General features: G+C 40.8%; 1 protein-coding gene across 1 annotated transcript in view; it reads left to right on the plus strand.

Moving 5' to 3' along the window:
- The first annotated feature begins 1447 nt into the window (after positions 1 to 1447).
- The window catches only part of Rc3h1 (ring finger and CCCH-type domains 1), a 61152-nt gene continuing 46877 nt past the window's right edge, over positions 1448 to 15722 (plus strand). Inside the window, exon 1 of the mRNA XM_021198107.2 lies at positions 1448 to 1715. The gene's annotated coding sequence lies outside the window, so the exon portion shown is untranslated. The remainder of the gene's footprint in view (positions 1716 to 15722) is intronic.

Below are 15722 nucleotides of genomic sequence, written 5' to 3' on the forward strand. Positions count from 1 at the left end.
CTACACAGAGAAACCCTGTCTCTAAAAGCCAAGAAAATAAAAAAATTAAAAATGAGGTGAATGTGCTCTAGGCCAGTCTGGGCTACAGGGCAAGAGCCTGTGTCAAGAACCAAAGCCTAGCCAGGTATGGTTAGGTGACGTATACCTATAATCTGAGCTCTCAGGAAGCAGAGATTCAGAACTTCTAGGTCAGTCTAAACTTCAGGAAGCTTTGTTCCAGGAATAAAACAAACCCAGCCAAACCAAAACAACAACAATCAATCAAACACCCACAGGAAAAACCCAAACCAAACCAAACCCCAAACAATAAAGCCCAACAGCCACCCAGTAATCCTTTATTGTGGGATGTAGAAGTAATTTGTTTGTTTGTTTGTTTGTTTGTAAACCCATGTTGGTGAGTTTACAGTGAAGAAAGGACAGTCTGGGCACGGGACTCATGGCTTTAATTCTTCACTTGGAAGACAGAGTCAGATGGAACTCTTGAGTTCAAAGCCAGCCTGGTCTACAGAAGAATTTCTAGGATAGCCAAGGCTAAATAATAGAGAGACCCTGTCTCAAAAACAGAGCAAAAAAAGAAAGAAAGAAAGAAAGAAAGAAAGAAAGAAAGAAAGAAAGAAAGAAAGGAAAGAAACAAATTCTCTGCTTTCACAGCCAAAGCAGGAAGCAGGAGGAGAGTGGGAAGCATTATATGGTGTTGATTTGAGGACAGTTTTAATGTGAAAATTAGTATACACATTTAATACTGTATAGTATTAGAATTCCGTTTCTTTCGGTTCTCCAGAGTTTGGCTAAACCGAATTCTGTTGAAGATGTGTACACACACACACCACAACACAGGGTACTGGGGAGGGGTGGGATGCAAAACAGATACAAGAGGAAGAGTCCAGAGCTTAAGAGAAACGCCATAACACACACACACACACACACACACACACACCTCTCAGCGTGGGGGAGAGGTAGTATGTAAGTTAAAAAGATAAACACACACGCACACACTCACACACACAAGCGCGAGTGCGGCTGGGGAGAGGTAGCATATAACAAAAAAGATGCTTGAGTAGAGGAAGAGTCCAGACCTCAGAAAGTGACAAGCTCAGAGGAAGCGCGAGACTCCATAGGAGTGAGCTTACGGGAACCGCCTGGCCTCTTGCCTGCCAGGACCAAAGGCAATGTGGCCACAGGCCAGGCGGGTGGCCGGGGAGGAGGAGGGACAAGTTTCTCCACTCGGGGCGCGACAGCGCTCGAGACACGGGCGGGGCGCGTCGCCCGCTCTGTGGAGGGCGTTGGGGCCGGTGACTCAGAGCTTTCCTCCAGGCCCCGCCCTCAGACGACCACGCCCCGCCTCGTTAGCCACGCCCCTACTCCGTTGGCCCGCCCCATGAGGAGGAGCCTCGCCCTCATCTCCGCCCCAGTCTCGGGGCGGGCCGGAGTCTGAGGAAGAGGAAGGGGACGAGGACAACGAGCGACGGGCGGCGGAGGACGCGGAGGAGGAAGGGGAGGCCGACCAACAAGATGGCCCCTGCTGCAGGAGCAGCCTCAGCAGCAGCAGGTGGGGGGCTGGAGGCGGCGCTGGCGGTGGCGGCTACGGCCGTGGTCCGGCGGCCTGGGACAGAGTCAGAGTCGATGGTGGCAGCGGCGGCGGCGGCGGCTGCCGCGACGGTGGCGACGGCCGCAGGGACTCGGAGCTGAGAGGAGCTGCTGCTCGGACCAGCGCGGTGAGCAAGTGGCGGTCGGCAGTGTGGGGAGCGGGGCGGCCGCGGCCGAGAACAATAGGCAGCGGCTGCGGGGATGGGGCTGTCCCCACCCGCCCTGCGCTCGGGACCGGCCCCAGGGCTTGTCAGTGGCCGGCGTCCTTTAGGCCTCAGGCCTCCGCGTGCCTCCCGGAGGGCCTGCCGGGGTAGGTAGGCCGAGGGGCGGTGCGGACGCCGCCCTGGACGCGGGGAAGGCTGGGGAGGCTGGGGCGGGAGGAGAGGGGGGTCCGAGGCTGGCGGTTCCGCGGTCCCTCGGAGGACAGCGGGCGGGCGGAGAGTTTGCTCGCAGGAAATGTTGTTTGGACCACTGTCTGTGCGGTGGGGGAGGGAGTAGGCGCCTATAAACAGCCGCCGCTCCTGCCTAGCTGCCAGGCGTGGCTGCTCCCTCCCCAGCCCCCTTCCTCCCTTGGCCAAGTGGGTTTTAGGGTGTCGGTTTCCCAGGAGTTCCTGAAGATAAACCCTATTGGCCAAGACGAAACCATGTGCAGGTGCCTTTTTCAAAAAGACTATAAGTGTACAACACAAAACACACACAAAATGTGGTTGTTGGTAAAGGATGGAGTAGTAAGGGGTGGACCTTTCCTAACGTCGTTCTAAACATCAGGTCTCTGTAAACACCACTGTACTCACATCTCTGGTCCGAGGGAGTGAGCCGAAACAAGGGCTCTTTTGAAGCAGCGATAATGTAACTCTTGATATCCCAGAATAGTCTGTGAAACTGGAAACAAAGCCACTTATTGGCAACAGGGAGACAGATTGTTAAGGTTTGAGCAGAACTTTTCCAACTAGCCATTTTGAATTGTGTACAGCAGAGGAAATATCATTAACCTCTTTGGTATCTGCTGGAAGCACTTAGGGCAGAGAAGTGGTTCATCTGTCTCCCCTAGGATTTCATGTCTGTCTCCTAATAATTTTTTTTTCCAATTTGTCCTAAAATTTGGAGAAGATTCTTTTTTCTCTGTTTGACGTTTCATATTTAAAGCCTACTTTCTAAGATTTCCGATACTTTTTAGCCTGCCGTATGCTCGCCTGTGAATCCTAGCACTCAGGAGGCTGAGGCAGAACATCCCAATTTGACAAGACTAGTATCAAAAACCTAATCGAACCAACGAAATGCCAGACAATAGAAACTTTTACTGATAGTTTTCAAAAACAAAAAACAGTTGTGGTTCTGTTTTAAGTGGCTAGGCTTAGGGTGAGACGCCTCATGATATGTTAGTATGCTATACTGCAATAATATCTTTACACTTAAAAGTTAGCTATTTCTCCTAAATGTAATTTTTCAAGGCGTTTACCACATACATTTTCAAATGGAGGGGGAAGAGGTAAATCTTACTCCATTTTCTATGTGTGCAGAAAATTGTATTAAAAAGCTTGAAAGCATTCAAGAAGACTGCTTAGTACTCACTTTCTGGATCTGGCTAGGGGTCTTTGTGTTTCTTCCTTTTATTGTTTGGGAGACATGGTCTTGGTGTAGCCCAGGTTGGGCAGGAATTAACTGTCTTCCTGTCATAGCATCCTGAATGTTGGGCTGTTAATATTAAAAGGAAGGTTGACTTGTACAAAAAAGATATTGGTTGATAGCTTTTGCCAATTTCTAGGGTAATTTCCTAATGAAAATCTATCTCTGTTAAAAGTATTGTTCAGTAATATGAAATTTAATTAGCAGTACTAGTTTCTAGCTCTATTGAGGAGTTGATAGTGAATAATTATATAAAACGTAAAGTGAGTATAGTAGTATCATAGATTAACATCTGTAAACTTTTTTTATGGCTAGCATAATATTGTCATGGATGCTTTGATCTTTTGAATCATGGAGAGACAATTTTTATAGTATATATCTCCTGCTAATTTGACTTTGGGGAGGGGAGATGGCCAAGAATTTCAGAACACTTTGTTTTTGTTTTTGAAGAACTCAGATTGGTAGGTTTTCTTTTCCTAGTGAATTTTATTAGACACAAAGAATCATGTGTATTGTAATGATACTTAAATTCATTTGTGGCCCTAAACATATTAGAAAAATTACAAACTAATTTATGAGTTTGTAAATTTTAAGTTATTAAAAAAACCCTCATTGTTTCATCAATGACTTGTTAATCTAATTTTTCTGAAAACAAAAACCTTCAACTAAGAAACCAGGGAGAAGTGGCACATGTCAGTGGGGTAAGAGTGCTTGCTAAGTAGATAGAAAGACTTAAGTTCGAATTCCCAGCACTCCTGTAAAAAACAAAACAAAACAGGGGGTGTGGCTGTGCATACCTGTGATCTTAGGTTTGTGGTAGGGAGGAAACAGTAGAATCACTGGAGTTTGCCTAGCTCCAGGTTTCAGTAAGAGACACTGTCTCAAATGTAGAAGGCAGAGTAATAGTGCAGGACACCCAGAGACCTCCTGTGGCTTCCCAGTGAGCACATGGATGTGTATACACACACACACACACAAACAACATACACTAAAATCTCTTGGGGGGCAGAGGGTCATCTGAAATAGGGATTCTTTGTATAGCCTTGGTTGTTCTGGATCTTACTCTCTAGACCAGGCTGGCTTCAAACTCTTAGAAAGCCATCTGCCTTTGCCTCCTGATTGCTGGAATTAAAGGCTTGTGCCACCCAGCCTTCAAATTCACATTTTCTTAGTAATATTAAGAGTTAAAATATGGGTTGGAGAGATAGCTTAGCGGTTAAGAATGTTGTCAGCTCTTCCAGGGGTCCTAAGTTCAATTTCCAGCAATTACATGGTGGCTTGCAACCATCTACAATGGGACTTGATGCCCTTTTCTGGCACGCAGGTATACATGCAGATAGATCATATATACATAAAATAAATGAATTTTAAAATGCTTTTAGTAACTGAAATTTCTAAAAAAAAAAAAAAAAAGTGAGTTAAAATATGTTTAATTCCAATAAAGAGATTGAAAAGGGAACTATTATATGGCGCACGCCTTTAATCCCAGCACTTGGGAGGCAGAGGCAGGCGGATTTCTGAGTTCGAGGCCAGCCTGGTCTACGGAGTGAGTTCCAGGACAGCCAGGGCTACACAGAAACCCTGTCTTGAAAAACCAATAAAAAAACAAAAACAAAAACAAAAAACAAAAAACAAAAAAACTACAGGGTTCAGGAGTATATGGCTATGGTAAAGTGCTTGCCTAGCATGCATGAGGGCCTGGGTTCTAGCCCTAGCACATAAACCATTATTATCAACAACAAAAAAACCAAAGCTGTGGCTAGTGACTCTTAGTACCATAGAAGTAGAAGCAGGAGGATCACAGCAAGTTTGATGCTAATTTGGGATACAGAGTAAGTTCTAGATGAGTCTAGACTAGAATGAGACCCTGCCTCAAGGAAACAAACAAAAAAAGTATGTATGTATGTATGCATGTATGTATGTATGTGTGTGTCTGTGTATAGTGTTTGAGAGCATATTCCTTAAAACCGTTTATCCTATTTGTGTTGCATTAGTGGTTGCATTGTTATCCTTACTTCACATATACAGAATATAGAGTTAGAAACAGCTAAGTAAGTAGCAAAAAGGTCACCTACTTAGTAGATAAGAGTGTACTCATACCTAAATCTTCTGACACAAAGTAGCTACTTTATAGCTACTACGTGTGTCATTAGTAAACCTAGAAGCATCATTCTGTATTGACAGTTTTCTTTTCCTGTTGTGAATGTTTTATAGCATTATACTTGACCCCTAACTTTCTGTTACTTGTACACTGCCAAATACTTATATGATCAAAAAGGTATAAATCTGAATCCTTAAAAAGTTTTTTTAAAAAAAAAAAAAAAAAAAAAAAAAAGCAGGTCCAAATGCAATGACATATGAACATTCACACTTTTTATCTTCAGTTTTTTATTTTATGTATATGAGTGTATGTATGTACATCATTCTGTTTCCTGCAGAAGTCAGAAAAGTCTATCAGATCCTCCAGATGATTGTAAGCCACCATAAGGGTCCTGGGAACTAGACTTAGATTCTTTGCAAGAGCAACAGGTGCTCTTAACCTCTAAGCCATCTCTGCAACCCCTAGAAATTGATATTTTTAGCAAGACAGATTTTTGGCATTGCTACAGTTTGCTATCTAATTACTAAATTGTACCTTTGAATTACTTCATGAAAAATTAAAACTATAATAATATTTAATGTTAAAGCTAGTCATATGATACTTGAGCTTCTTCATGATAAGTACCCCCACCCCCTTTATGCTATAGATCATTTAGAACTCTGCCATGTCTTCAAGAACTTAGGGGCTTAATATGGAATTTGATGGGATCTAATTAGTCTGTTTTTCATATATCTATAAAGGGGTCAGTCTCCCACAAAGTGAAGAATAAACTGTTAAGTGATCCCTGTTTGGTGACTGTCTTGGGTCAGGATGTTCCTTGGCAGGATTGTCTGACCTGGTTTAGCTTTGGCTCTGGCTATATTTATGTTCAGGGGTTAGATAGTCTTCAGGATTGAGTTCAGAAAGACTTTTCAGATTGGCCTATACCAGAAGATTTGGCATTAAAATCAGTATGCTTCCTAGGATGTGGTTTAATACCTCCTGGTGAAGGCTGGACTCTCTTATTCTGTTTGGAGGTGAGAATAGTGCTTCCTGTCTCATGTCACCAGCACATGTATGTACCACATGCCACTGTGTCCTCAGGTTCTTGGGATTTGAACTCAGGTTCTCATGCTTGTATGGCACTGAGTCATTTCCTCAAGCCCGTAGTCTGTCTGTCAGTCTGTCTGCCTGCCTGCCTGCCTACCTAGCTTTTTTAAAGATAAAAGTATCTGTGTGTCTCCATCTCTCTCCCTCTCCTGTGTGTGTGTGTGTGTGTGTGTGTGTGTGTGTGTGTGTGTGTGTGTAAAATGCAGGTGCTCACAGAGTCCAGAAGAGGATGTCAGATCCTCTGGAATTGGAGTTGCCCAGTATGGATGAGTATTGGTAACTGAACTCAGATTATCTGGAAGAACAAAGAGCTGAGCCATCTCTGCAGCCCCTTCCATTATTTGTTAATTCATACAGAAATCTTGAGATGTGAGCAGAGGAGCCAGACCTGGTGGTATAGTCATAATCCTAGCACTGGAAAGCATGAGTCAGAAGAATGACAAGTTCGAAGTCAGTCTAAGGTATATAGATAGTGCTAGGCCAGTTTGGACCAAAGGACTCATTGAGCTGCTTTGAAAAATGTCTTATTCATAATTATGTGAAATTTGACTTCTTTTTGTGTAGTTCTAAAGTAGAAAAAAGTTGTAAATTAAATGTGAGAGTAGAACTATAAGTAAGATATTTAACAAGTAGAGTAGTAAAATAAATTATCCACAACCACCACATGTTATCCTAGAGCAGCAGCTAACTGCCTAGTACCTATAGACTTAAGAGTATCATTAAATGCCACGTATCAGTCCTGATGATAAATTCACTGTGTAAATTTTAAAATATGTTTGTAATTTCAAAAAATCATAAAATTGTAGGAATGTATAGTAGAGCAGAGAATAGTAGTTGGTTTTCTTTTGTTTTGTTTGAGATAGTCTCCTGTAGTCAGGGCTGACTTCAAGTCTGCTTCGTAGCCTACTTCTCCTCCTACCTTCATCTAATCCTTCTGCCTCTACCTCCCAAGTCCTGGGATTGCAGGTGTGCTCTACCACACCGAGTGTTCTACTAGTTCTGGAGTCCCAGGACTTTGGCATGCTGGGCAGGCGGCTAGCATCTTAGCCACAGCTCCAGCATAAGTAGACAGAAGCTGTTAGAACATAAACTTTCAAGTAAAAACTATCCAAGTGCTCTTTTATTTTTTTCACTTATTTTGAAATTTTTTATGTGTCTGTATGCCTGAGTATATGAATGAAGACTGCATGGGTCTACGTGCCTGTGGAGTCCCCAGGAAGCCATTGGATGCCCTGGAGCTGAAGTTAATGAAAACTGGGATGTGGGTTTGGGAAACTAAACCTGGGTTTTCTGCAAACCCTTAACCTCTGAATCATCTCTCTAGCTCCAGTGCTCATCCTTTAACTTACATTTTATCATTCCTATCCTTAAGCAGAAATGATAATACAATTTTTAAAGATTATTTAGAAGTTTAGATAACATAAGTATATCTTTAGAACATACCTGACACCAAATCCCACTCCATAAATGTCATATTCCCTTCTTCACTGACAACAGAATAATTTTAGATATACTTATCTAGACTATTTGAGAAAGTTCTTTAAACATTAATGTTCAAACTACATTTTAAAAATCATTGTACAAGGAGCTGAAGAGATGGCTCAATGAGTGGTTAAATTCTTAACCACTGGGAGGCAGAGACAGGCAGACCTGGGTGAGGCCAGCCTGGTGAAATAGCATCAGGCCCTGTCTCAAAAATCAAGCAAATAAAATGCATACTACTCTTGCAAAGGACATGAGTTCTCTAGCACCCGTATTGAGTGACCTGCAACTACCTGTAATTTAAACTCCAGGGGATCTGACACCCTCTTCTGATCTCTGCAGGCCCTGCACTCATGTATATACTCACACAGAGATACATATAGACACATATATACAACCACATGGTGGCTCACAACCATCTGTAATGGGATCCGACGCTCTCTTCTGGTGTGTCTGAAGAAAGTGACAGTGTAGTGAGTATTCACATACATTCAATAAATAAATCTTTTAAAAATTTAAGTTAAAAAAAAATCTTTGTATAGTTTAGGATTAACTGGGTGGGCGATGGTCAGAAATGGAGTAATTTTTAATATTGCCATTGTCTTTTCTTCCCCCATTCTCAGTTTTTTATTTTTGTTGTTTGGTTGGTTAGTTGGATTTTTTTTTTTTTTTTTTTTTTGTCTCGAGACAGGGATTCTCTGTGTAGCCTTGGTGGTCCTGGCATTCACTCTGTAGACTGGGCTAGCCTGGAACTTACAGGGATCCACCTGTCTCTGCCTCTTGAGTGCTGGGATTAAAGGTGTTGAACCACCACTGCTGGCTTTTCTTTTTTGTTGTTGTTTTTCATGTGTAAGAACTACTTGCTTAGTGTCGTTGGAGGCTATTAAGAGAATGTCAGATCCTTTGAAGCTAGAGTTTTACAAAGTTGTGACATCTCTCCATCTCTTTGAGTTTTATTTTGGAATTTGTTGTTTGATATCAGCTGTTATATGAAATTTTGGGGTGCTGGTGCAAGGTATGTGATGTCTGTGATGCATGTGCCCTACAGAATATGTGGCCAGAAGAGGATGTTGGGTGTTTTTTTGATGTTCTTGAGAAAGAATCTCTCAGTGAACCCAACTGGCTGCTTTGTGCTGGTTAGCTGGCCAACAAGCAGGCTTCTAAGAGCCTCCAGTTTGTACTGGGAATTCTGGACTTAGAGGCAGGTACAAGCAAATGCTCAGTTTTTCTTTTTTGTTTTTGTTTTTTAATGCTGGAACTGGGGATTTAAACTCAAGTCCTCAGTGTCACAGCAAAATGTTCATTCATACCTACTAAACCATCTTTCCAGCATCGTGAATTTAAGCTTTTTAAGTAGATTTTAATTATTTTTTTTTTTTTGAGACAGGGTCTCACTGTGTAGTCCTAGAACTCACTATATAGACCAGAATAGCCTCAAGCTCAGAGAGATCTTCCTGCTTCTGCCTGCCTACTGCTGGAATAAAGGTATGTGCCACTACACCTGACAGTAGATTTTATTTGTAAAAAATATTTTATATTTTTATTTAAGTTCTGGTTAAATACAATTTAAAATTTAGTTCCTCAGTTGCATCAGCATATTTCAGAGTACTAGTAGCCATAGCTAGCTAGCACGTTTTAGTTCCAGCACTCTAGAGCATATGTCACAGCAGACATGTGAATTCAAGACCAGTCTAGTCTACATGGAAAGTTCAGGCCAACTAGGACCACATAGTGAGACTCTGTCTCCAAAACTGAAAGGCTAAGGATTCGGAAATGCCATTTCATTTTGTAGCTCTCCTGTTGATAAAAGTCTGTTCACAGGGGCTAGAGAGATAGCTCAGTGGTTAAAAATGAGTACTGCTTTTTCAGAGGACCCCAGTTTGGATCCCAGGACCCGGGTTGGTACTCAGACTTGCCTGTAACTACAATTCCAGAGGCTCTGGTATACCTTCTAGCCTCCTTGAGCACCTACACACATGTGTGATACATACAAACAATTTTTAAAAATAAAAATGGATCTTCTAAAAAAAATCAACTTGCTCATAAAAAACACCTTTCAAATCACTTTCTACCAGTAGAAATAAAATTTGATGCGTTTTGATGTATGAAAGTCAATAATGTAGTGTTTAAATCTTCTTAAATACATATAAGAACAACTTTCAATGTCATAGAGCATTAGGTAATACTGTGTGTATGTGTGTGTGTGTGTGTGTGTGTGTGTGTGTGTACATGCACACACAAATATACATTTATTTTAAATTTCATTATAGTAACAAATTAAAAAAACTCACACCAAAATTAACTAGACCCAAAGACTATATATAAAACTGAATTTCTACACAGAGTGGCCATTTAAAAAGGAAACTGGAGCTTCACATTGGATTTTATTCTTTAACTAGTGAATATATTTTATGTGCTTATCCACTAGCAAGACAAAAAAAAAATCCATGACAGAGAACTAGAAAAACAATTAGCTGTGTATCTTCTTTCATAATTCATGTTCATTACCTACATTAATCCTTCCTCATTACTTAATATTTAGCCTTTCTTGTTCTCTTTTCTACATGTTGTACTGTACCCGCATGTATATTTTTATTTATATATATGTATATATATATATATAATTTAATAATATATATTATGTTAATATAATACATACTATACATATATCATTGGCTAGATTCTACATGAGGAAGATCATGAGTTATTTTTTTTCTGAGATTATGTGGTCTTGTTTAATACTAAATATCCTAAATATCTATCCGTTTTCCTTCAGTTTTGGGGTTGTTGGGACAGGGTTTCTCTGTATAGCCATGGCTGTCTTGGAACTCACTCTGTAGACCAGATCGGCCTCAAACTCAGAAGAGACCCATCTATCTCTTAGCCCTCGAAGTGCTGGGATTAAAGTTGTGCTTCACTGTCTGGCTTTTCCTGAAAATTTTGTGATTACATTTTTCTTTAGAGCTGAATGGTATTCCATTGTATATTTATACCAAATTTTTATTGTTCTTTTTTGTGTTGGTAGACAACTAGGTTCATTCCAATTCTTTTTTTTTAGAGATTTATTTATGAGTACACACCAGAAGAGGGCATCAGATTCCATTACAGATGGTGGTGAGCCACCGTGGTTGCTGGGAATTGAACTCAGCACCTGAAAGAGCAGTCAGTACTTTTACCCACTAAGTCATCTCTCCAGCCCTCATTCCAAGTGTTTAGTAAATAGAGTAATACACATGGGGATGCAGATATTTCTACGATAGAATATAGATTTTTCTGAATATGTACCCAAGAGTGAAATAGCAGGGTCATATGGTAGTAGTAGTTTTAATTCTTTGAGAAATTTCCAAGTTAATTTCCACAATGGCTGTATTAATATATTCTTCCACCAACAGTGAATAATCAGCCCTTCCTCACCACAGCCTCTCCAACTGTGCCAAATGTATAGGTGACAGCCATTCTGATTGAGGTGAGGGCGTATCTCAAAGTAGTTTTAATTTCCTTTTCCCTGATGGCTAGGGATTTTGAACATTTTTAAAAATAGTTATTGACTATTTGTATTTCTTTTCCTTTTTTTTTTTTTAAAGCGTCTATTCAGTTCATTTGCCCCTTTGTTGGTTGACAATTTTGTTTCCTTCGTATTTAATTTCTGCAATTCTTTATAAATGCATATATTTAGTCCCTTGTCTAAAGTGTAGCAGGTAAAGATTTTCTCCCGTAGGCTGGTTTGCTCTGTCAGTTGTTTCCTTTCCTAAATAGAAACTTTGTTTTTGAGACTGCTTCTTTCTCAACAAAGCTCTGCTGTTTTGGAGCTGGCTCTGTAGACCAAGGCTCAGTGATCTCCTGCCTCTGCTTCCCAAATGCTGGAATTAAAGGTGTGTGCCTTGAAGCCTGGCAAATTTTGAGTTGAAATTTTTGTACAAGGTGAAAGAGGAGAATCTAATTTCATTCTTGTGAAGGCAGAAAACCCAGTGTTGCCAGCACCATTTGTTGAACAGGCTATCTTTTCCAGTGAATGATTTTTCCTCTTTTGTCAAAAATTAAGTGGGCATGGCTTTGTTGTTTTATTTCAGGGTAGTCTGTCATATTCCATTAATCTTCCTGTTTTCACACCCTCGACAGGATGTCTTTATGACTGACTACAGCCCTGTAGCATAATTTGAAGTTTTAAGTTATAATGCCTCTAGCATTCTTGTTCCTTCTTTAATTATTCATGGTCTTTTATGGTTCTATGTCTATTCTTGTATTGTTTTTTTGCTAAACTTGTGAACTACATCAGAATTTTGATGGGCATTGTATTAACTCTAAATTAATTTTTGTAGTATAGCCTTTCCTCAATATTAATTCTGCCATACCAGGAGCATGGAATGTCTTTCTGTTGTCTGGTATCTTCTGTAATTTTCTTTCTCAGTGTCTTGAAGTTTGTTTTGAGGGCTTTTTTCACCTCTTTGGTTAAATATATTCCCAAATAGTTAAATTCGGCATTTGTGTTTGCATATGTATCGTGGAACATTTCGTGAAGTTCATAGAACAACTTGAACTCTCCTTCCTGTGGGTTCTAGGTTGAAGTCAGGTTGTCAGACTTGAAGATAAGTGCTTTGAATTTGATGAGGGACTGTGCTGGCTCTGGGACTCAATTGGAGCTCATGTTGGGTGGAGGTAGGAGGATCACAAGTTTAAGGCCAGCACAATCTACAAAGCAAGTACCAGGCTACCTTGTACTACAGAGTGAGACCCTGTCTCAGAAAACAAGCTTGCAGCTAGAGCATTATTGGCAGTTAAGAGAACTAGCTATTCTAGAATACCTGGGTTCAATTCCCAGCATCTTCTTATAGCTTATAGAGTTACCCTCTGTAACTCTAGTTTCAGGATCTCTGGTTCTAGGCACACACATGGTACACATAGATACATGCAGGCAAAACCTTCTTACATACAAAAATAACCAAATCCAATCTTGATGAGTGGCCATCCTGCCCACCATCCTCCTACAGCCATGTGGGAGACCACAGTTGGGCTGCATCTGTGAGTTATACAATGTTTAAAGGGAACAGTGTTGGAGATTCTGTCCATAGGAAGCCCTCAGTGGTGGACACATTTTTCACATGGCTTGAACAGATTTATCAGTCCTGACTGGACAGTTCTACACAGTTATCTAGTGGCTTGTGGCACTGAGCCTGAGTTTTGTCTACAAAGAGTTTACTTGTTACAGGAATGGTACTTTATGACCTATGCCTTGGGAACTTACCACCTAAACCTTTTCATAACGTTCTTTTCTCAAAAAGTGTATCCTTCCTTGATGGAAGACTCAGATAACAGCCTTTCATTACCAACCAAACAATGAGTTTATTAGTTCCTTCATTTGAAAGTTTCCAGAATTAAAATTTTGACATGCCGCTACAAAAGGCATTCTTGTGGCTATGGTCTATACTTTCTTTTAATATCATGTTTTTCTGTGTCACAATGAAGAGGCAAATAAAGCACATGACTAACACAGATAGCAGAAGTACAAAGAGAAGGATGACCTCCTCACTTAGAAGCTGGACTAAATTCGTCGCATGTATTCAAGAACAGTTTTGAGCCATTGTAACAGTGCCTTTTTCACATAAAGTAGTTGTGAGGAAGCTGAATTTTCTTTTTAAGAGAAGCGTCAATAATTTGTATCTGAAATACCAGATCCTTGAAGAAACTGGTATTTAAACCAAGTTGCATTGATTTCTTTTTTAGTGATGTACAGATGTTTGAAACAGACAGAATTGTACTGACTATAGGCTTGAGAGGTCAAGCAGGTGGCAGCCCAAGAGAGCAGAAGGGAAGATGGGATGCAGCCCTGGGGAGCTGCCTTCCTGACCACGATGAGGTCACTCCTCTGTGCTAGAGGGACATGCCAGCCTGCTTCCTGCGTGTGAAAAATGATTTAATGCTTTGGGGGTGATTTTCACATAGCTCTATGGGGTTCTCATGCTAGTTTCTGAATTTCATCTCATTAGAGATGTTCTTCAAGTTGGCATCTATCATAATGACTCAAAATTTTGTTCTTAACTATGATTATTTTGAGGACCTGGAATTATAAATATATATAATATTTTGTTTAAAATTTTTCCTTTTTTTCCTAAAGGTTGAAGACGAGTCAATTAATAGGTTGTTAAATTCAGAACAGAGAATTTCAGTAATGTATCAGTTCCTTGGACATGTCTGGACACAGTAAATATTCAAGTTTTGGGGGTTTTTTGTGGCTAAGGGTATCAATCAAAAAGTAGTAGGAACCTGGACCTCTGGGAGCTCCCAGAAACTGAGCCACCAACCAAAGAACACACAGGTACTAGAATGAGGCCCCAGCACATATGCAGCAAATGTTCAGCTCAATCTCCATGTGGGTCTCCCAATAAGTGGAGCAGAGCCTCTTCCTAAAGCTGTAGCCTGACTGTGATATCAATTCCCTGACAGGGCTGCCTTGTCTGGCCTCAGAGGGAGAGGATGTGTGTAATCTAGCAGAGACTTGATGTGCCAGGGTTGGGGGATAAATCAGGAAGAAGCACCCTCTCAGGGGAGAAGGGGAGGAGGGATGAGAAGAGGGTCTCAATGAGGGAGGGAGGCTCTGGAAGGGGGAGTGCTTGGGGTTAAATTAATTAATTTTAAAAAAGTAGTTATGGGAAAGGATATTAATATAAAACATAAAGTATCTCCTGTCTAACAAAGAGAAAATGTTTTAAGTGATAGAAGGAGAGAGATGATTACCAGATTGTGTACACTGATAGCCTGGCTAGTGTTACCAACAAAGAATGAATTTCTTGTTCAAAATAAAGGAAAATATATGTCCTGTTATCTCAGCGCTTAGGAGGTGGAGACAGAAGGACCAGGAATTCAAGGTCAGCCAGGGCTACAAGAGACCCTGTCTCAAAAAGCCAAATAAATAAAAGTATGTATGTTTATTTGCCATGGAGCTTTTAAATGTTAAAATGTCATAGCATATTACCTTTGCTCCAGTTTCCTTATCTGTAAAAATAATATAATAATACTTTTAGGGTCATTTTCAGGATTAAGTTAGATAGTACATGTAATACATTTATTCTCTTTCTTTTTTTGTTTTTGGTGATGGTGGTGGTTTTTTGTTTTGTTTTCAAGTCAGGGTTTCTCTGTGTAGCCCTGGATGTCCTGAGAGAAGTTTGAGCCAGAATAGCTGAGTTGGACCAGCCAGAGTTCAGAAAGAACTAGAAAGGGATGAGCTTGTTCAGCAGTAAGTCTAAGGCTGAAAACATTCTAGGCCTAGATAACTGTACAGAGGCTAGAAGTTTCCAGGAGTAGGCCTAGGTTAGCAGACTGAGGCAGTAAGCTTCAGAGACAACAATTACAACAGGTCAATAAAAGTTAATTTTACAGCTCTGTATTCAATATTCAGTACAAAAAAGGAGGAGGAAAGGGGCAAGTTTTGTCTTAATGTTGCCATTAGGAGATATGAGGAAAAAGTAGTCAAAGATGATTCTTCATGCTTCTGTCATAGGTAGTCTGCATGCTGTTGACAACAAAAGCAGAAGGTAGCTGGGCTTGGTGGCACATACCTTTAGTCCTAGCACTCAGGAGGCAGAGGCGGGCAGATCTCTGAGTTCAGGACAGCCTGGTCTACAGAGAGAGTTCCAGGGCAACACAGAGAAACCCTGCCTCAAAAAAACAAAAATAAGACAAAAATAACAGCAACAAAAACCCAAACACAAAAAAAGCAAAGAGATTTATTGGAGATGAGGTGGTTTTAGTCATAGGAAGGTTGAGACTCTAGCTGGACCTTGTTCTCTCTCTCTCTCTCTCTCTCTCTCTCTCTCTCTCTCTCTCTCTCTCTCTCTCTCTC

This window comes from Mus pahari, chromosome 5 (genome assembly GCF_900095145.1).
Source record: "Mus pahari chromosome 5, PAHARI_EIJ_v1.1, whole genome shotgun sequence".
Lineage (NCBI taxonomy): Eukaryota > Metazoa > Chordata > Mammalia > Rodentia > Muridae > Mus > Mus pahari.